Genomic DNA, 17,964 nt, shown 5'->3' on the forward strand with positions numbered 1-17,964 from the left:
GGGATCGGAGCACGGGGGGGCAGCCACACTCCGCCCACGCACTTCCGCCCGCTTCCCCGCACTTCCTGCTGCAGCGGTTCTGCACCACAAACCGCAGTAAAACCCGCAGATATTTTTTTCATCTGCGGGTTTTACTGCGGGTTTGACCTCACAATGGAGGTCAATGGGTGCAGAACCGCTGCGGCTCCGAAAAAAGAAGTGACATGGTACTTCTTTTTTCCCGCAGCTATTCAGCGCGGCTTTTTTTTTATTTTCCGCATTGTGGGCACAGCAGTTCCTGTTTTCCATAGGGTACAATGTAATGTACCCTGCATGGAAAACAGCTGCGGACCCGCAGCGGGAAAATCGCGGCAATTCCGCATGAAAAAAAGGATCGTGTGAACATGGCCTTAGAGTTCTAGCTCTCTTGCAATTGCAATTTGCAAATACAGTTTTGTGTGTCTAGGCCTGGACCATTGTTGGCACTCTGTCACCTTCCCTTTTGCTGTAGCTTACACGTAGGTCTCAGTGAGCCTCAAGTCTATCACAAACACTACTGTCACACAGGCCTACCACACTTTTGGTCCCTACTAAGCCCTGACCTGGTAACTATCTCTTACCAGACTGGGGCTTTGCTTTATTGACTACACTTTTAAGCCCGACACCGCTTATATAACTGGTGTCAACCTCTGTCTCTATGCAAAGGCCACAGGGCTGTGACTAATATTGCACTCTCTCTCATTGGGTTGGCTAGTGCTCACCTGTCCTTGCATTGATCATCCTCTTCCCTCAGCTCCAATCTCTTTTCAGGCGGGCACACTCAGTCAGGGTTGTCTCGTCCTCTGAGGCAATGTCCTTGACTTAATCTGGTGTAACACACAGAGTTCAAGATGTCTATCTGGCTTATCTGCTAACCATAACTCAGTAACAAGGCTTTTGCTCACCATTAAAGTCGTCTGCAACTGACACAAGTTTTTTTAGAAAAAGCATGATTCACAGGCACACGATATCCACCCAGAATGTATTACTAGAAATAGACAATAAAAACATAAACAAGTGCACTGAACATAGGTCCATGTGATTGCTGGAAACACAAGAATCTCTGAAGTTTTCATCTTCCACAGGCCTCGTAAGAAACTACAACAGCATGTAGAAACATACAATGCAAAGCAACAATGCAATATCATGGGGCAAAATGCCCAACATCAAAATAACAACAGCCTATATGGCAAGAGGGTCCTAGAACCCACGTTTACCACCACACCATGTTCAAATAATGCCAACATACAGTGAACAACTAATAGTTCCATATACTGTATAAATACTACTGCTACACAGTGCTGATATTAACTGGTAGTAACAAGTATTTGGTCTTCAGAGGTGTCTCATTTAGCAAATGTCACACACCCTTAAAGGGGTTGGAGTTCAAGTTTGCAGTCCTTCTATGTCAATGTTGACTTGTATATTCTCACAGCGTGCAGCTTGTGTACTGTCAGGATTCTCCGATGCCGGCACTGGGAGTGAGCGGGTGTGTGACTGTAAGTATGTCATGTGCATACATAAGGTCACATTCTGACTAGACATGTACGGTCTTGCTCATTTAATGTGTATTGAACCAGGCCAAACACGTCTAGTCAGAATGTGACTAAGTATGCAAATTATATGCGTTCAGTCACATGACCGCCCGCTCCCGATGGCAGACAATGGGGAATCCTGACAGCACGCACTGTGAGGTTTCACAAGTCTGCACTCACATAGAGCCCCAAGCCTGGACAACCCCTTTAAAGTTGTCCTGACTGTAGTCTGTATATAACCAATGGCTCGTTTAATTGTCACATCCTATTGTTACGTCTTCATCCTCTCCCTCAGTTCCCTTCATGTGCAGAAATGCTCCATCCCATATTCTTACAAAACCATTCAAAATGAATTACTGACATCTAATTGTAAAGCCATATAATGAATTTCAGAAGACCACATGCAAAGACGCTACACATGCTTCTTCCTGATAGTTCACAGAATAGGAACTCCATCCAGATGGTAATAATCATCTGTGCGCCGCACTGGGGAAAGACCTACACAAGGTAATAACATGCAATACATCCATCCTGGCAACAGATCCAATATTCCCAGGTCTCCAATAGTATATACGCATCGGCTCTGATGACAGAATCATAGAAAAGAACTGAAGGATCAAAAAATCAGTAGAGAACAAGCTCCGGATACGCACCTGAGCACAATTACTATGGACAGTTCTGGTTTTATTTTTGATAGATAGCGTCATAGATAGCTGGGATCGTAAAATATTTCTATGTACCGCACCACACATGAGATACTGTGAATTATTTACTTTTGAAAGGTGGATGTCAAATAGATAATAAGTGAAAATATCGAGATAGAAGGTAGATAGATATCATAGATGATAGATAATGATGAGCGAATATACTCGTTACTCGAGATTTCTCGAGCACGCTCGGGGGTCCTCCGAGTATTTTTTAGTGCTCGGAGATTTAGTTTTTCTTGCCGCAGCTGAATGATTTACATCTGATAGCCAGCATAAGTACATGTGGGGATTCCCTAGCAACCAGGCAACCCCCACATGTACTTATGCTGGCTAACAGATGTTAATCATTCAGCTGCGGCGATGAAAACTAAATCTCCGAGCAATAAAAATACTCGGAGGTCACCCGAGCGTGCTCGAGAAATCTCGAGTAACGAGTATATTCACTTATCACTAATGATAGATAGATAGATAGATAGATAGATAGATAATAGATATAACATATATAGATAATAGATAGATGATAGATAGATAATAGATAGATAGATAGATAATAGATAGATAGATAATAGATAGATAGATGATAGGTAGATAATAGATACATAGATGATAGATAATAGATAGATAGATAGATAGATGATAGATAGATAGATAGATAGATAGATGATAGGTAGATATTAGATAGAGATACAGATAGATAGATGGATGATAGATAGATATAGATATATAGATAGATAGATAAATGATAGAGAGATAGATGATAAATAGATAGATAGATATAGATAGATAGATATAGATAGATAGATGATAGATAGATATAGATAGATAGATAGATGATAGATAGATGATAGAGAGATAGATAGATAGATATTAGATAGAGATACAGATAGATAGATAGATAGATAGATAGATAGATAGATAGATCTCCATCAGAGGTCACTGACCTAAAGTTGATGCAAGCACACTCGCTCATCACTAGTCCATAATAGTGATGAGCGAATATACTCGTTACTCGAGATTTCTCGAGCACGCTCAGGGGTCCTCCAAGTATTTTTTAGTGCTCGGAGATTTAGTTTTCCTCACCACAGCTGAATGATTTACATCTGTTAGCCAGCATAAGTACATGTGGGGGTTGCCTGGTTGCTAGGAAATCCCCACATGTACTTTTGCTGGCTATCAGATGTAAATCATTCAGCTGCGGTGAGGAAAACTAAATCTCCGAGCACTAAAAATACTCGGAGGACCCCCGAGCGTGCTCGAGAAATCTCGAGTAACGAGTATTTTCGCTCATCACTAGTCCTTAACCCTTCTTCATGGAAGTCATCTTGGGGTCCACAATCACTTGAATAAATAGGGAAGAGGAAGCCATATCTCAGTAACGGAGAGGAGCAGGAACAAAAGAAAACCATTGCCGGATTCAGGAGAACATCGGTATTTGCACCAGGTAAAATTATACATATTTAAGACTAACAGACAGATTGCAGAGGCATTTCACGAGAGGAATAGTCTGTAGTCCTGGCTGGATTTCTTTCTTATAGCTATTCCCCAGTTGGGGTGGTATTAATGTGTTTTGTGAATGTGAGTGATTATTACAGATTTAATGACACCTTTCAAAGCCCATATAAAGCAATCAGCTTCAATCACTCGGGCCATACATCTCCTCTCGGTAAGACCTATTGTGAGAAGTGAACTTTTACCCTTAGCCACAACATTGGCTTATTCGGGGCCTGGTAAGCTTCCTAACAGTCTAATGAGTGTATTAATCTTTCCCCTAAGGGTTCTTCTGAGCTGAGATTAATTCAGGAAGGAAGTCAGAAGGAGATGTCACTGGATATAGTTCGTAGGTGTTACTGCAACTCACCGGGAGAGATGTGAAAGGAACGCTCTGTTACCCACTTCTCTGTTAATGCTGCTATTTCTAGGAATCCCTTCATGACCGACTTCAGCTTTATAATTGTTATTCGCCTCACAGCTGGTGCACAGGTGTGCCACAAATGTCTGCAAAATATATGCAAGCCTTCCCTGAACTTTCAGACAACTTGACAGATAATCTAATAAAGAGACTGTGAAGGATGACACCAGAGAGATCACGCAGAATCCCTCCGCTGCCACCACATGTGACGAATCTGCACCTCGTTACCCAACCTCTTATGTCACTGAAATCACGTGGTATGGTCTCCTCACTTGCACACCTGGGTATACGTAAGGTCAGCTTGGCAGTTTTACACTCACAACCCCCTCCCACACGGGTCCAGGAGAGGATGTTGCTCACATAGTCACTGATGTGGCACCACATTTGCTCACAACCCTGACAGGTTGATAGACCCCTTATACTAGCACCAGTGAATCAGAGTGCTGCCAGCCCGGTAGGACTGCCACCAGTCCCTCGTTAGAGATAAGCTCGGTCCGTTCATGGAATTATATTGGGCCAGAAACCAGCCCCAGTAGCATAGAAAGTTAAACCGAGAATCTGACATGTCAATTCGTGGATCGAGATAAAAGAACAGCCTAAGGTTAAATTATATATTTAAATGCCTTACGGGCACACTAGACAATATACTAACGACACGATGGTTACGTATATGGAATGGTTGGATATGCACATACAGATAGTGGTAGGACAAAAGATATAAGTAGAATATATGTCAATTACCAGGTGATATTAGATCATGGTTCGATGGGCCACAGGGGGCATGGGCTACTATCTGTCTCCTTGTTCCTTTCTCAGCAAATTACTCGACTCAGTCCCCACTTTTGAAATGGACCGTAGGTATATAAGATACAGAGGCAAACATGGCCATACATGAGCATTTATCCCCTTTGGGTCACTCCTCTGCTGCCCTCTGGGATGAACCTAAATACCCTCTCTTTGCCTCTGCAGCATCAAACTTCAAAACCTATGAAAGAGCATAACTCTTTTCTGGACAGTCCTAGAGTGGCAGTTCTGGTGCCTTCGGATCAAGCCGGGTGCCTGCTATGCTTTAAGACCAAACACAGCTTTGCTATCTGGTTTCTACTGGCTGTTCTATGTATCTCCATACCCCTGGGTGCTAAAATGGTTCAAGACCCAGTCAGGTGTTCAACATGTTCTGGGGATCTCGCAAATTTAACCGGTGTGTGGTGAGGACATATGGTAAGAGCCATTCTACTTATGAAATTCTAGTTGATTCAACAAAGCAGTTAGACAGTGTGAGAGGCAGAGCCAGCGCCGTAGTCGTGGCTGAGTATATCTGGTTAGACGCGCCCTGGCCTCCCGCCACATAAAAACAATGTCCATTTTCTTGTATACCTTCTGCTACACCCTCTTCACCGTCAGGGTCACATCAGGGCTGCTGAAGTTCAACCCATGTAGGTAGCTGCCACATTTTTGGTGCGACTTGTGTCTTTATCTTGCTGCACTTCTTTTTCTGTAACTCTCTGACCCACTAGCACTGGACGGCTGGGCCCTTTTCATAGGACGCTGCGTATCTGCTGCGCTGTCCCAGGCTCTTAAGCCCCACAGGACACCTGGGGCTCCCTGGCCCTCTGAGCTGTCTCAGCTGTAAGTCTTCACTCAACTCTCAACAGGAAGTTCTCCTATCTTATTCCACAGTAATCCCTCCTATGAGCTAACTGTACACCCATGTGCCCCATCTAATGCCCCAACTCAGGTACTACACTTTCCCTATAATGTAATTCACATTGTATAGCAGCACATAAAATGTCATATTAAATACGGCAACATAGCAGCATACAGGAACATAACAGCAATTACAGTTGTATAAAACATCCACATGTAGTAATGAGAACTGAATCGGTTCTTAAAGGGGTGAGGCCAGCAACAGTCCTTGGTGCCCCTTACAACAGCATGGTTTGGATCCACATGACAAGCAAGCCTTTTGTTCTGCTGTGAGCAAACTCAAGGTGTGAGATCTGTGCCTCATAGCCTTGGAGGCTAGCTGCACACTGAAGGGCGTCTTATAATCCCATATGCCACATAGGATACAAATAATTGGCATGAAATTATATCTCCAATATACTTCACATAGACCATCTGCATATTATTTTAAAAAAAAAAGTATGTTATTACACCTGTAAAAAAAATCATAGCCACTAGATACAGTTATATGAAAAAGTTTGGGCACCCCTATTAATCTTAAGCTTAATGTTTTATAAAAATTGTTTTTTTTGCAACAGCTTTTTCAGTTTCATATATCTAATAACTGTTGGACACAGTAATATTTCTGCCTTGAAATGAGGTTTATTGTACTAACAGAAAATGTGCAATCTGCATTCAAACAAAATTTGACAGGTGCATAAGTATGGGCACCCTTAACATTTTCTTCTTTTAAATACTCCTACCTACTTTTTACTGACTTACTAAAGCACTTTTTTTGGTTTTCTAACCTCATTGAGCTTTGAACTTCATAGCCAGGTGTATGCAATCATGAGAAAAGCTACTTAAAGTGGCCACTTGCAAGTTGTTGTCCTGTTTGAATCTCCTCTGAATAGTGGCATCATGGGCTCCTCAAAACAACTGTCTAATGATCTGAAAACAAAGATTATTCAACATAGTTGTTCAGAGGAAGGATACAAATAGCTGTCTCAGAGATTTAACCTGTCAATTTCCACTGTGAGGAACATAGTAAGGAAATGGAAGAACACAGGTACAGTTCTTGTTAAGGCCAGAAGTGGCAGGCCAAGAAAAATATCAGAAAGGCAGAGAAGAAGAATGGTGAGATCAGTCAAGGACAATCCTCAGACCACCTCCAGAGAGCTGCAGCATCAACTTGCTGCAGATGGTGTCACTGTGCATCGGTCAACTATACAACGCACTTTGCACAAGGAGAAGCTGTATGGGAGAGTGATGCGAAAGAAGCCGTTTCTGCAAGCACGCCACAAACAGAGTCGGCTGAGGTATGCAAAAGCACATTTGGAGAAGCCAATTTCTTTTTGGAAGAAGGTCCTGTGGACTGATGAAACCAAGATTGAGTTGTTGGTCATACAAAAAGCGTTATGCATGACGGCCAAAAACACAGCATTTCAAGAAAAACACTTGCTACCCACAGTAAAATTTGGTGGAGGTTCCATCATGCTTTGGGGCTGTGTGGCCAATGCCGGCACTAGGAATATTGTTAAAGTTGAGGGACGCATGGATTCCTCTCAGTATCAGCAGATTCTTCACAATAATGTTCATGAATCAGTGACAAAGTTGAAGTTACGCAGGATGGATCTTTCAGCAAGACAATGATCCAAAACACCACTCCAAATCTACTCAGGCATTCATGCAGAGTAACAATTACACTGTTCTGGAATGGCCATCCCAGTCCCCAGACCTGAATATCATTGAACATCTGTGGGATTATTTGAAGAGGGCTGTCCATGCTCGGCGACCATCAAACTTAACTGAACTGGAATTGTTTTGTAAAGAGGAATGGTCAAAAATACCTTCATCCAGGATCCAGGAACTCATTAAAAGCTACAGGAAGCGACTAGAGGCTGTTATTTTTGCAAAAGGAGGATCTACTTAAAATTAATGTCACTTTTCTGGTGGGGTGCCCATACTTATGCACCTGTCAAATTTAGTTTGAATGCAGATTGCACATTTTCTGTTAGTACAATAAACCTCATTTCAAGGCAGAAACATTACTGTGCCCAACAGTTATTAGATATATGAAACTGAAATAGCTGTTGCCAAAAAAACAATTTTTATAAAACATTAAGCTTAAGATTAATAGGGGTGCCCAAACTTTTCCCACATGTCTACTTTACACCAGCACAATTTTGGAACCACAATTTTTTTTGTTAGGGAGTTATAAGGGTTAAAAGTTGACCAGCAATTTCTCATTTTTACAACACCATTTTTTTAGGGAATACATCACATTTGGAGTCATTTTGAGGGGTCTATATGATAGAAAATAACGAAGTGTGACACCATTCTAAAAACTGCACCCATCAAGGTGCTCAAAACCACATTCAAGAAGTTTATTAACCCTTCTGGTGTTTCACAGGAATTTTTGGAATGTTTAAATAAAAATGAACATTTCACTTTTTTTTAACAAAAAATTTACTTCCGCTCCAATTTTTTATTTTACCAAGGGTAATAGGAGAAATTGGACCCCAAAAGTTGTTGACCAATTAGTCCTGAGTACGTTGATACCCTATATGTGGAGGTAAACTAGGGTTGAGCGAAACGGGTCGTTCATTCTCAAAAGTCGCCGACTTTTGGCAAAGTCGCGTTTCAGTGACGCTAAAAGCGCCATTTCTCAGCCAATGAAGGTGAACGCAGAGTGTGGGCAGCGTGATGACATAGGTCCTGGTCCCCACCATCTTAGAGAAGGGCATTGCAGTGATTGGCTTGCTGTCTGCGGCGTCACAGGGGCTATAAAGGGGCGTTCCCGCCGACCGCCATCTTACTGCTGCTGATCTGAGACTAGGGAGAGGTTGCTGCCGCTTCGTCAGAAGCAGGGATAGCGTTAGGCAGGGTCCATTAACCACCAAACCGCTTGTGCTGTAGCGATTTCCACTGCCCAACACCACCTTCGGTGTGCAGGGATAGTGGAAGCTACATTTTTTTTTTTTTCCTCAGCGCTGTAGCTCATTGGGCTGCCCTAGAAGGCTCCCTGATAGCTGCATTGCTGTGTGTACGCCGCTGTGCAAACCAACTGCTTTTTTCAAAGCACAAATCCTCTTGTTCCTTCCTTTCTGCACAGCTATCTTTTTTGTTTGTCCACACTTTTTATTTAATTTGTGCATCAGTCCACTCCTTATTGCTGCCTGCCATACCTGGCTGAGATTACTGCAGGAAGATAGTAATTGTAGGACAGTCCCTTTAATTTTTTTTTTTTAATTCTCCCTACAAAAAATAAGTTGTGGGAGATTAAGATTGGCATTTCTGCTAGAGTGCCATCCCTGTGTGTGCCATCTCTCTCACATAGTGGGCCATAGAAAGCCTATTTTTTTTTTGTTGATTTGGTTTCTAAATTCTACCTGAAAAAATCAATAAATCAATCAGTGGGAGATAAATATTGGCCTCTGGGCTTGTGTGCCACTCCTGACTCCTGTGTGTGCCATCTCTCACTCAGTGGGCCATAGAAAGCCTATTAATTTTTTTTGTTGATTTGGTTTCTAAATTCTACCTGAAAAAATCAATAAATCAATCAGTGGGAGATAAATATTGGCCTCTGGGCTTGTGTGCCACTCCTGACTCCTGTGTGTGCCATCTCTCACTCAGTGGGCCATAGAAAGCCTATTAATTTTTTTTGTTGATTTGGTTTCTAAATTCTACCTGAAAAAATCAATAAATCAATCAGTGGGAGATAAATATTGGCCTCTGGGCTTCTGTGCCACTCCTGACTCCTGTGTGTGCCATCTCTCACTCAGTGGGCCATAGAAAGCCTATTAATTTTTTTTGTTGATTTGGTTTCTAAATTCTACCTGAAAAAATCAATAAATCAATCAGTGGGAGATAAATATTGGCCTCTGGGCTTGTGTGCCACTCCTGACTCCTGTGTGTGCCATCTCTCACTCAGTGGGCCATAGAAAGCCTATTAATTTTTTTTGTTGATTTGGTTTCTAAATTCTACCTGAAAAAATCAATAAATCAATCAGTGGGAGATAAATATTGGCCTCTGGGCTTCTGTGCCACTCCTGACTCCTGTGTGTGCCATCTCTCACTCAGTGGGCCATAGAAAGCCTATTTTTTTTTTTTGTTGATTTGGTTTCTAAATTCTACCTGAAAAAATCAATAAATCAATCAGTGGGAGATAAATATTGGCCTCTGGGCTTGTGTGCCACTCCTGACTCCTGTGTGTGCCATCTCTCACTCAGTGGGCCATAGAAAGCCTATTAATTTTTTTTGTTGATTTGGTTTCTAAATTCTACCTGAAAAAATCAATAAATCAAACAGTGGGAGATAAATACTGGCCTCTGGGTTTGTGTGCCACTCCTGACTCCTGTGTGTGCCATCTCTCACTCAGTGGGCCATAGAAAGCCTATTTTTTTTTTTTTGGTTTCTAAATTCTCCCGGTAAAAATCCTTTTATTTTATTTGGTTTCTAAATTCTTCCTGAAAAAATCATTTTATTTTATTTTGTTTCTAAAGTCTCCCTGAAAAAAAAAAAATCAGTGGGAGATTAATATTGCCCTTTCGGCTTGTGTGCCAGTCTTGACTCCTGGGTGTGCCATCTCTCTCTCTCAAATAGTGGGCACTGGGCCATAGAAAGGCAATTTTTTTTTTTTTGCTTTCTAAATTCTCCCTGAAATAAAAAGAAAAATACAGTGGGAGATTAATATTGACATTTGTACTTGAGTGACAGTCCTGCGTGTGTGGCATCTCTCTGATTTGGTGCCACAGAAAACAGAGTGTGTAACATTGTGCCTGATTTTCCTTGCGGTCTCACCAACCTGTAAAGGGATATCGAAATCATACTGAAGTTATAGCTCACCGTGTAAGTTGTTTGACAGCAACAAATAAAGTTACTTTGGTTAAGTTTTTAAAACAATGAGGAAGTCTGGTGGAAGAGGTCGTGGCCGTGGGCGTTCATTGTCAGCTGGTAATGATGGTAGTGGTAGTGGAGCATCAGGTGGTCGTGGGAAAAAAAATATTGCACCTAAGTCTGGAGCTGTGGAGCCAGGTTTGTCGTCTGGCTACACAAGGCCTCGAACGCTCCCTTTTCTGGGAGTAGGAAAACCGCTTTTAAAGCCGGAGCAGCAACAGCAAGTTTTGGCTTACCTTGCTGACTCAGCCTCTAGCTCTTTTGCCTTCTCTTCTGAAACTGGTAAATGTAAAAGCAGCGCGTCGTTTGTGGATGTTCACGGTCAGGGACAAGTCGCTTCCTTGTCCTCTTCAGCAAAAACAACAACAGAGAAGGATGCAGCAGGCGACACAACGGGTTACTCCATGGAGCTCTTTACACATACCGTCCCTGGCTTAGAAAGTGAAGCAGTTAACAGTCCATGCCCATTACAAGTTGAATCTGACATGGAGTGCACTGATGCACAGCCACAGCCAGACTACTATGCTGGTCCTTTGACTCAGACCACAACATTGCCCTCGCAGGGTAATGATCAAGAATCAGACCCTGATGAGACTATGTTGCCCCATCACGAACGCTCTACCACCGACCGACACGGTGACACAGACGAAGTTGCGCACGAGCTAGAAGAGGAGGTTATAGATGACCCAGTTGTTGACCTCGATTGGCAGCCATTGGGGGAACAGGGTGCAGGCGGCAGTAGTTCTGAAGCGGAGGAGGAGGGGCCACAGCAGGCATCAACATCGCAACAGGTTCCATCTGCCGGGCCCGTATCTGGCCCAAAACGTGTGGCAGAGCCAAAAACTGTTGGAGGACAGCGTGTCCATCCGGTTAAAGCTCAGCCTGCAATGGCTGAAAAGGGATCCGAGGCTCGAAACAGTGCAGTCTGGCATTTTTTTAAACAACATCCAATTGATCCGCACAAAGTCATCTGTCAAAAATGTTCAACTAGCTTAAGCAGAGGTCAGAATCTGAAAAGTCTCAATACAAGTTGCATGCATAGACATTTAACTACCATGCATTTGCAAGCCTGGACAAACTACCTAACGTCCCTTATGGTTGTAGCACCCTCGGCCAATGAAGCTAGTCAGCAACGCTACATCCCTTCCGTCACTGTAAGGCCACCATTTTCCGCACCACCAGCAGTATCTGTGCAGGTTTCTTTGCCAGCCCAAAGCAGTCAGGGTCTGGGAATCACCAGTTTCGTAGGAGGAAATACTGCATCTAGGGCACCGGCGGAAACAATACCGTCTCCAACCGTCTCTCAGTCTGCCATGTCCACTGGCACCCCCGCTAGTTCCATGATCTCCAGCTCTCCAGTCCAGCTCATCCTACATGAGACTCTGGTTAGAAAAAGGAAGTACTTATCCTCGCATCCGCGTATACAGGGTTTTAACGCCCACATAGCTAGACTAATCTCGTTAGAGATGATGCCCTACCGGTTAGTTGAAAGCGAAGCTTTCAAAGCCCTGATGGAGTACGCTGAACCACGCTACGAGCTACCCAGTCGACACTTCATTTCGAGAAAAGCCATCCCAGCCCTGCACCAGCATGTTAAACAGCGCATAGTCCATGCACTCAGGCAATCTGTGAGTACAAAGGTGCATCTGACTACAGATGCATGGACCAGTAGGCATGGCCAGGGACGTTACGTGTCCATCACGGCACACTGGGTGAATGTGGTGGATGCAGGGTCCACAGGGGACATCAATTTCGGGACAGTTGTGCCTAGCCCACGGTCTAGGAAACAGTTGGCTATAGGCGTTCGCACCCCCTCCTCCTCCTCGTCCTCCTGCAGAAGCGAGAGCTCGTCCACAGACGGCAGTCGCCCAACCACTCCATCGGCAGCTGTCACTGTTGCACACCAGTTGTCCCATTATGGCCCAGCTACTGGCAAGCGTCAGCAGGCTGTATTGGCTATGAAGTGTTTGGGCGACAACAGACACACCGCGGAAGTTCTGTCCGAGTTCTTGCAGCAAGAAACGCAGTCGTGGCTGGGCACAGTAGATCTTGAGGCAGGCAAGGTAGTGAGTGATAACGGAAGGAATTTCATGGCTGCCATCTCCCTTTCCCAACTGAAACACATTCCTTGCCTGGCTCACACCTTAAACCTGGTGGTGCAGTGCTTATTGAAAACTTATCCTGGGTTCTCCGACCTGCTCCTCAAAGTGCGTGGACTTTGCTCACATATCCGCCGTTCGCCTGTACACTCCAGCCGTATGCAGACCTATCAGCGGTCTTTGAACCTTCCCCAGCATCAACTAATCATAGACGTTGCAACAAGGTGGAACTCAACACTGTACATGCTTCTGAGACTGTGCGAACAGAGGCGGGCTGTTATGTTTTTGTGGGAGGATACACATACACGGGCAGGCAGTAGGATGGCAGACATGGAGTTGTCAGGTGTGCAGTGGTCGAAGATACAAGACATGTGTCAAGTCCTTCAGTGTTTTGAGGAATGCACACGGTTGGTTAGTGCAGACAACGCCATAATAAGCATGAGCATCCCCCTAATGTGTCTGCTGATGCAAAGTTTGACGCACATAAAGGATCAGGCGTCTGCACCAGAGGAAGAGGAAAGCCTTGATGACAGTCAGCCATTGTCTGGTCAGGGCAGTGTACAGGACGAGGTAGCGGGCGAAGAGGAGGTGGAGGACGAGGAGGATGATGGGGATGAGTATATTTTTAATGAGGAAGCTTTCCCGGGGGCACTGGAAATTGGTGGCGTGGCAAGGCTGGGTTCTGGTTTTTTGAGGGACACAAGTGACGTAGATTTGCCTGAAACTGCCCCTCAACCAATCACAACCGCAGATTTGACAACTGGAACTTTGGCCCACATGGTGGATTATGCCTTACGTATCCTCAAAAGGGACACACGCATTACTAAAATGATGAACGATGACGATTACTGGTTGGCCTGCCTCCTTGATCCTCCCTATAAAGGCAAATTGCAAAATATTATGCCACATGAGAACTTGGAACTAATATTAGCAACCAAACAATCAACTCTTGTTGACCGTTTGCTTCAGGCATTCCCAGCACACAGCGCCCGTGATCATTCTCACATGAGCTGCAGGGGGCAGCAGACCAGAGGAGTTAGAGGGGCAGAAATCAGAAGTGGCGTTGGACAGAGGGGTTTTCTGACCAGGTTGTGGAGTGATTTTGCTATGACCGCAGACAGGACAGGTACTGCTGCATCAATTCAAAGTGACAGGAGACAACATTTGTCCAGTATGGTTACAAACTATTTTTCATCCCTTATCGATGTTCTCCCTCAACCGTCATTCCCACTTGATTACTGGGCATCCAAATTAGACACCTGGCCAGAATTGGCAGAATATGCATTGCAGGAGCTTGCTTGCCCAGCAGCTAGTGTCCTATCAGAAAGAGTATTCAGTGCTGCAGGTTCAATATTAACCGAAAAAAGGACTCGTCTGGCTACCCAAAATGTTGAAGATCTAACATTCATTAAAATGAACCACAACTGGATTTCGAATTCTTTTGCCCCACCTTGCCCGTCCGACACCTAGCTTTCCTATGAAAAGCTCTTGCCTGTGGACTACTGTGAATTACTTTTCTAATGTCTTAATTTGCTGCAGCTGATTGTCCAGCATACGACATGTTTACACCTCCCTAAATGGCCAAACTCCCCACACAGGGGCGTGGTATCGAGACTTGGCGCAAGCACCCGTGAGAGTGCTGTTTGTCTGAAGAGGTGGGTGTGCCCGCTTTTGGTCGACAGCACTGCCACAGGGTCCCTCATAGTACAATAAAGTGTCTCTGGCGGTGGTCGTGCGCACCCAACATCAGACACACTGTTGTAACATGAGGGGCCCTGGGCCTGTACCGCCGGCCACAAGAGAGTTCACCCACCTCCAGGTCAAACATTGCTCTACCACTTCCACAATTATCTCTCACACTTCCACCAATGTTTAGTCTATGCGCTGACATCCTTCCATTCCTGCCACTGACAATACCATTGTGTTGACATGTATGATGGTACTTAACATAGTCAGGGGCAGTGTCCTCTCTTTACCCAAGTAAATACTTTGCGCCAAATTAGTAGGTCTGAAACTACGCAGAGGATCCCACCCCTGTACCTAATGATTGCACCCTTTAGTGTTTTCGTTTTGTTTTAATGCGAGACATTCACATTTATGTATTGTTTTGGACTACTAACTGGCAGACACTCATTACAATCGGCCTCCGCTGACCAGACCACTGCTGCCCGTGTACCCCTGGAACCAATTGTAAAGTGCCTACAGCCAGCCCAATTTTATTATGTTAGGCCTTCGAAGCCTGTCTGCGGCCCGTTCTTTCTACTACTCCTCCACTGACCAGACCACTGCTGCCTGTATACCCCTGGAACCTATTTAAAAGTGCCTACAGCCCAATTTTTTTTTATGTTAGGCCTTCGAAGCCTGTCTGCGGCCCGTTCTTTCTACTACTCCTACACTGACCAGACCACTGCTGCCTGTGTACCCCTGGAACCTATTTAAAAGTGCCTACAGCCCAATTTTATTATGTTAGGCCTTCGAAGCCTGTCTGCGGCCCGTTCTTTCTACTACTCCTACACTGACCAGACCACTGCTGCCCGTGTACCCCTGGAACCTATTTAAAAGTGCCTACAGCCCAATTTTTTTTTATGTTAGGCCTTCGAAGCCTGTCTGCGGCCCATTCTTTCTACTACTCCTACACTGACCAGACCACTGCTGCCCGTGTACCCCTGGAACCTATTTAAAGTGCCTACAGCCCAATATTTTATTATGTTAGGCCTTCGAAGCCTGTCTGCGGCCCGTTCTTTCTACTACTCCTACACTGACCAGACCACTGCTGCCCGTGTACCCCTGGAACCTATTTAAAAGTGCCTACAGCCCAATTTTTTTTTATGTTAGGCCTTCAAAGCCTGTCTGCGGCCCGTTCTTTCTACTAATCCTACACTGACCAGAACACTGCTGCCCGTGTACCCCTGGAACCTATTTAAAAGTGCCTACAGCCCAATTTTTTTTTATGTTAGGCCTTCGAAGCCTGTCTGCGGCCCGTTCTTTCTACTACTCCTACACTGACCAGACCACTGCTGCCCGTGTACCCCTGGAACCTATTTAAAAGTGCCTACAGCCCAATTTTATTATGTTAGGCCTTCGAAGCCTGTCTGCGGCCCGTTCTTTCTACTACTCCTACACTGACCAGACCACTGCTGCCCGTGTACCCCTGGAACCTATTTAAAAGTGCCTACAGCCCAATATTTTTTTATGTTAGGCCTTCGAAGCCTGTCTGCGGCCCGTTCTTTCTACTACTCCTCCACTGACCACACCACTGCTGCCCGTGGACCCCTGGAACCTATTTTTAATTGCATAGAGCATCCTTTTTTTAATAGTAGGCATACAAAGTCTGTCTGCGGTCCACTACTGAAATTGTCCTCCACTGCCCAGAGCAATGCTGCCTGTGTACCCCTGTAACCTTTTTTAAACTGCAGTGAGCCACATTTTTGGTTTAAGGCCTACTACCTGTGTCTGTCTGCGCCACTCAATACAGCTGTGTTCCTTTGAAAAAGCTGAGCGTCAATAGTCTGGTTTTCAGCCTCTAGGAATTTTAAAACTGCATTGGGGCTACAACTTTGGTAGGGCCTACTAACGGTGTCTGCCGCCCCAAGGTGTGCCCCAGGTTTCGTCCACATTGCTTCGATCTTCCTACTCTCGTTTAGTAGTTGTTGCAAACTACACTGCATTAGGCCTACAAATTTGGTATGGGGTGTAGAGAGACGGTGTGTTACACTCCAAGGTGTTCCCCAGGTTTCGTCCACATTGCTTCGATCTTCCTACTCTCGTTTAGTAGTTGGTGAAAACTACACTGCATTAGGCCTACAAATTGGGTATGGGGTGTAGAGACGGTGTGTTCCACTCCAAGGTGTTCCCCAGGTTTCCTCGCCATTGCTTCGGTCTTCCGACTCTCGTTTAGTAGTTGTTGGAAACTACACTGCATTAGGCCTACAAATTGGGTATGGGGTGTAGAGACGGTGTCTTCCGCTCCAAGGTGTTCTCCAGGTTGCCTTTCCTGAGCTTCTATCTTCAGGCTCTTGTTAAATAGTGGTTAAATGGAACAACTGCATTTGGCGGACTAGTTGGTTTGGGGCCTACTAACAGTGTCTGCCGCTCCTTGCTGTTCTCCTGGTTTCCTGTCCTGATATTCCATTTTCAGGCTCTCGTTAAGTAGTTGTTAATGTTAGACTGCATTTGGCCTACTAGTTGGGTTGGGGCCTACTATCGGTGTCTGCCACTCCTTGCTGTTCTCCTCCACTGAACAAAGCTGTGCCGCCTGTTTACTACTGTTGCCAATTTTGAACTGCATTTCGACTACTTACTGATTTGGGCCTACTTTCTGTGTCAGCCTCTCATTCCAGTTGTCCTCCACTGCAATGCCCCCTGATTAGTCCTGTGTTACCAATTTTGAACTGCATTTAGCCCACTTTATTCTTTGGGCCTATATCTGTGTTTCCTCCTCATCCTGCCCATTGCCCAGCCAGTGATAGATGAGTCTGCTGGTACATTGACCCATAACGCAACATTTCCCGTGCACGCTACACTGCAAGATTGTGACCCTGCTGAAAGTCATGTCTCCCTTCCCGCATACCATACCACCTTACACGGGGACAAAGAGGAAGGTGCAGATGAAAGTGCAGGTTCCTTCATCAGGTGGGGGGAGGAATACTAGTTGGCGACGTCACTGGCACAGGGCCTCTCATAGTACGCAAAAGTGTTGCTGCCGGTGGGAGGCGCCCGCGCCGTGCAAACACACCGCTGTACTTTGAGGGGCCCTATGCCAGTGCCAATGCCAACGAGTGGGCCCCCCCTGCTTGCTCAGGATCACAGCACTTGCAAAGTTGAAATACTTACCTCTCCCTGCTCCACTGCCGTGACGTGGTCCAGATTTACTGGGCCCACTAATTACTTGAACGAGCCCTACCCCCCACAACTTTAGCCAAATGACCCCCAATTTCAAATGCCTTCCAATTATTATAAGCTAAATTACGATTAACAAGCTTCTGTAACAAGAATGGATGTTTTTGCCATTAAAATGGGCAGTGTAGGTGTTTTCCTGGCCTCCACTCACTGCCGACTATGCTCCCCCATTGACTTGCATTGGGTTTCGTGTTTCGGTCGATACCCGACTTTTCGCGATAATCGGCCGATTC

Source organism: Ranitomeya imitator, chromosome 6 (assembly GCF_032444005.1).
Source record: "Ranitomeya imitator isolate aRanImi1 chromosome 6, aRanImi1.pri, whole genome shotgun sequence".
Lineage (NCBI taxonomy): Eukaryota > Metazoa > Chordata > Amphibia > Anura > Dendrobatidae > Ranitomeya > Ranitomeya imitator.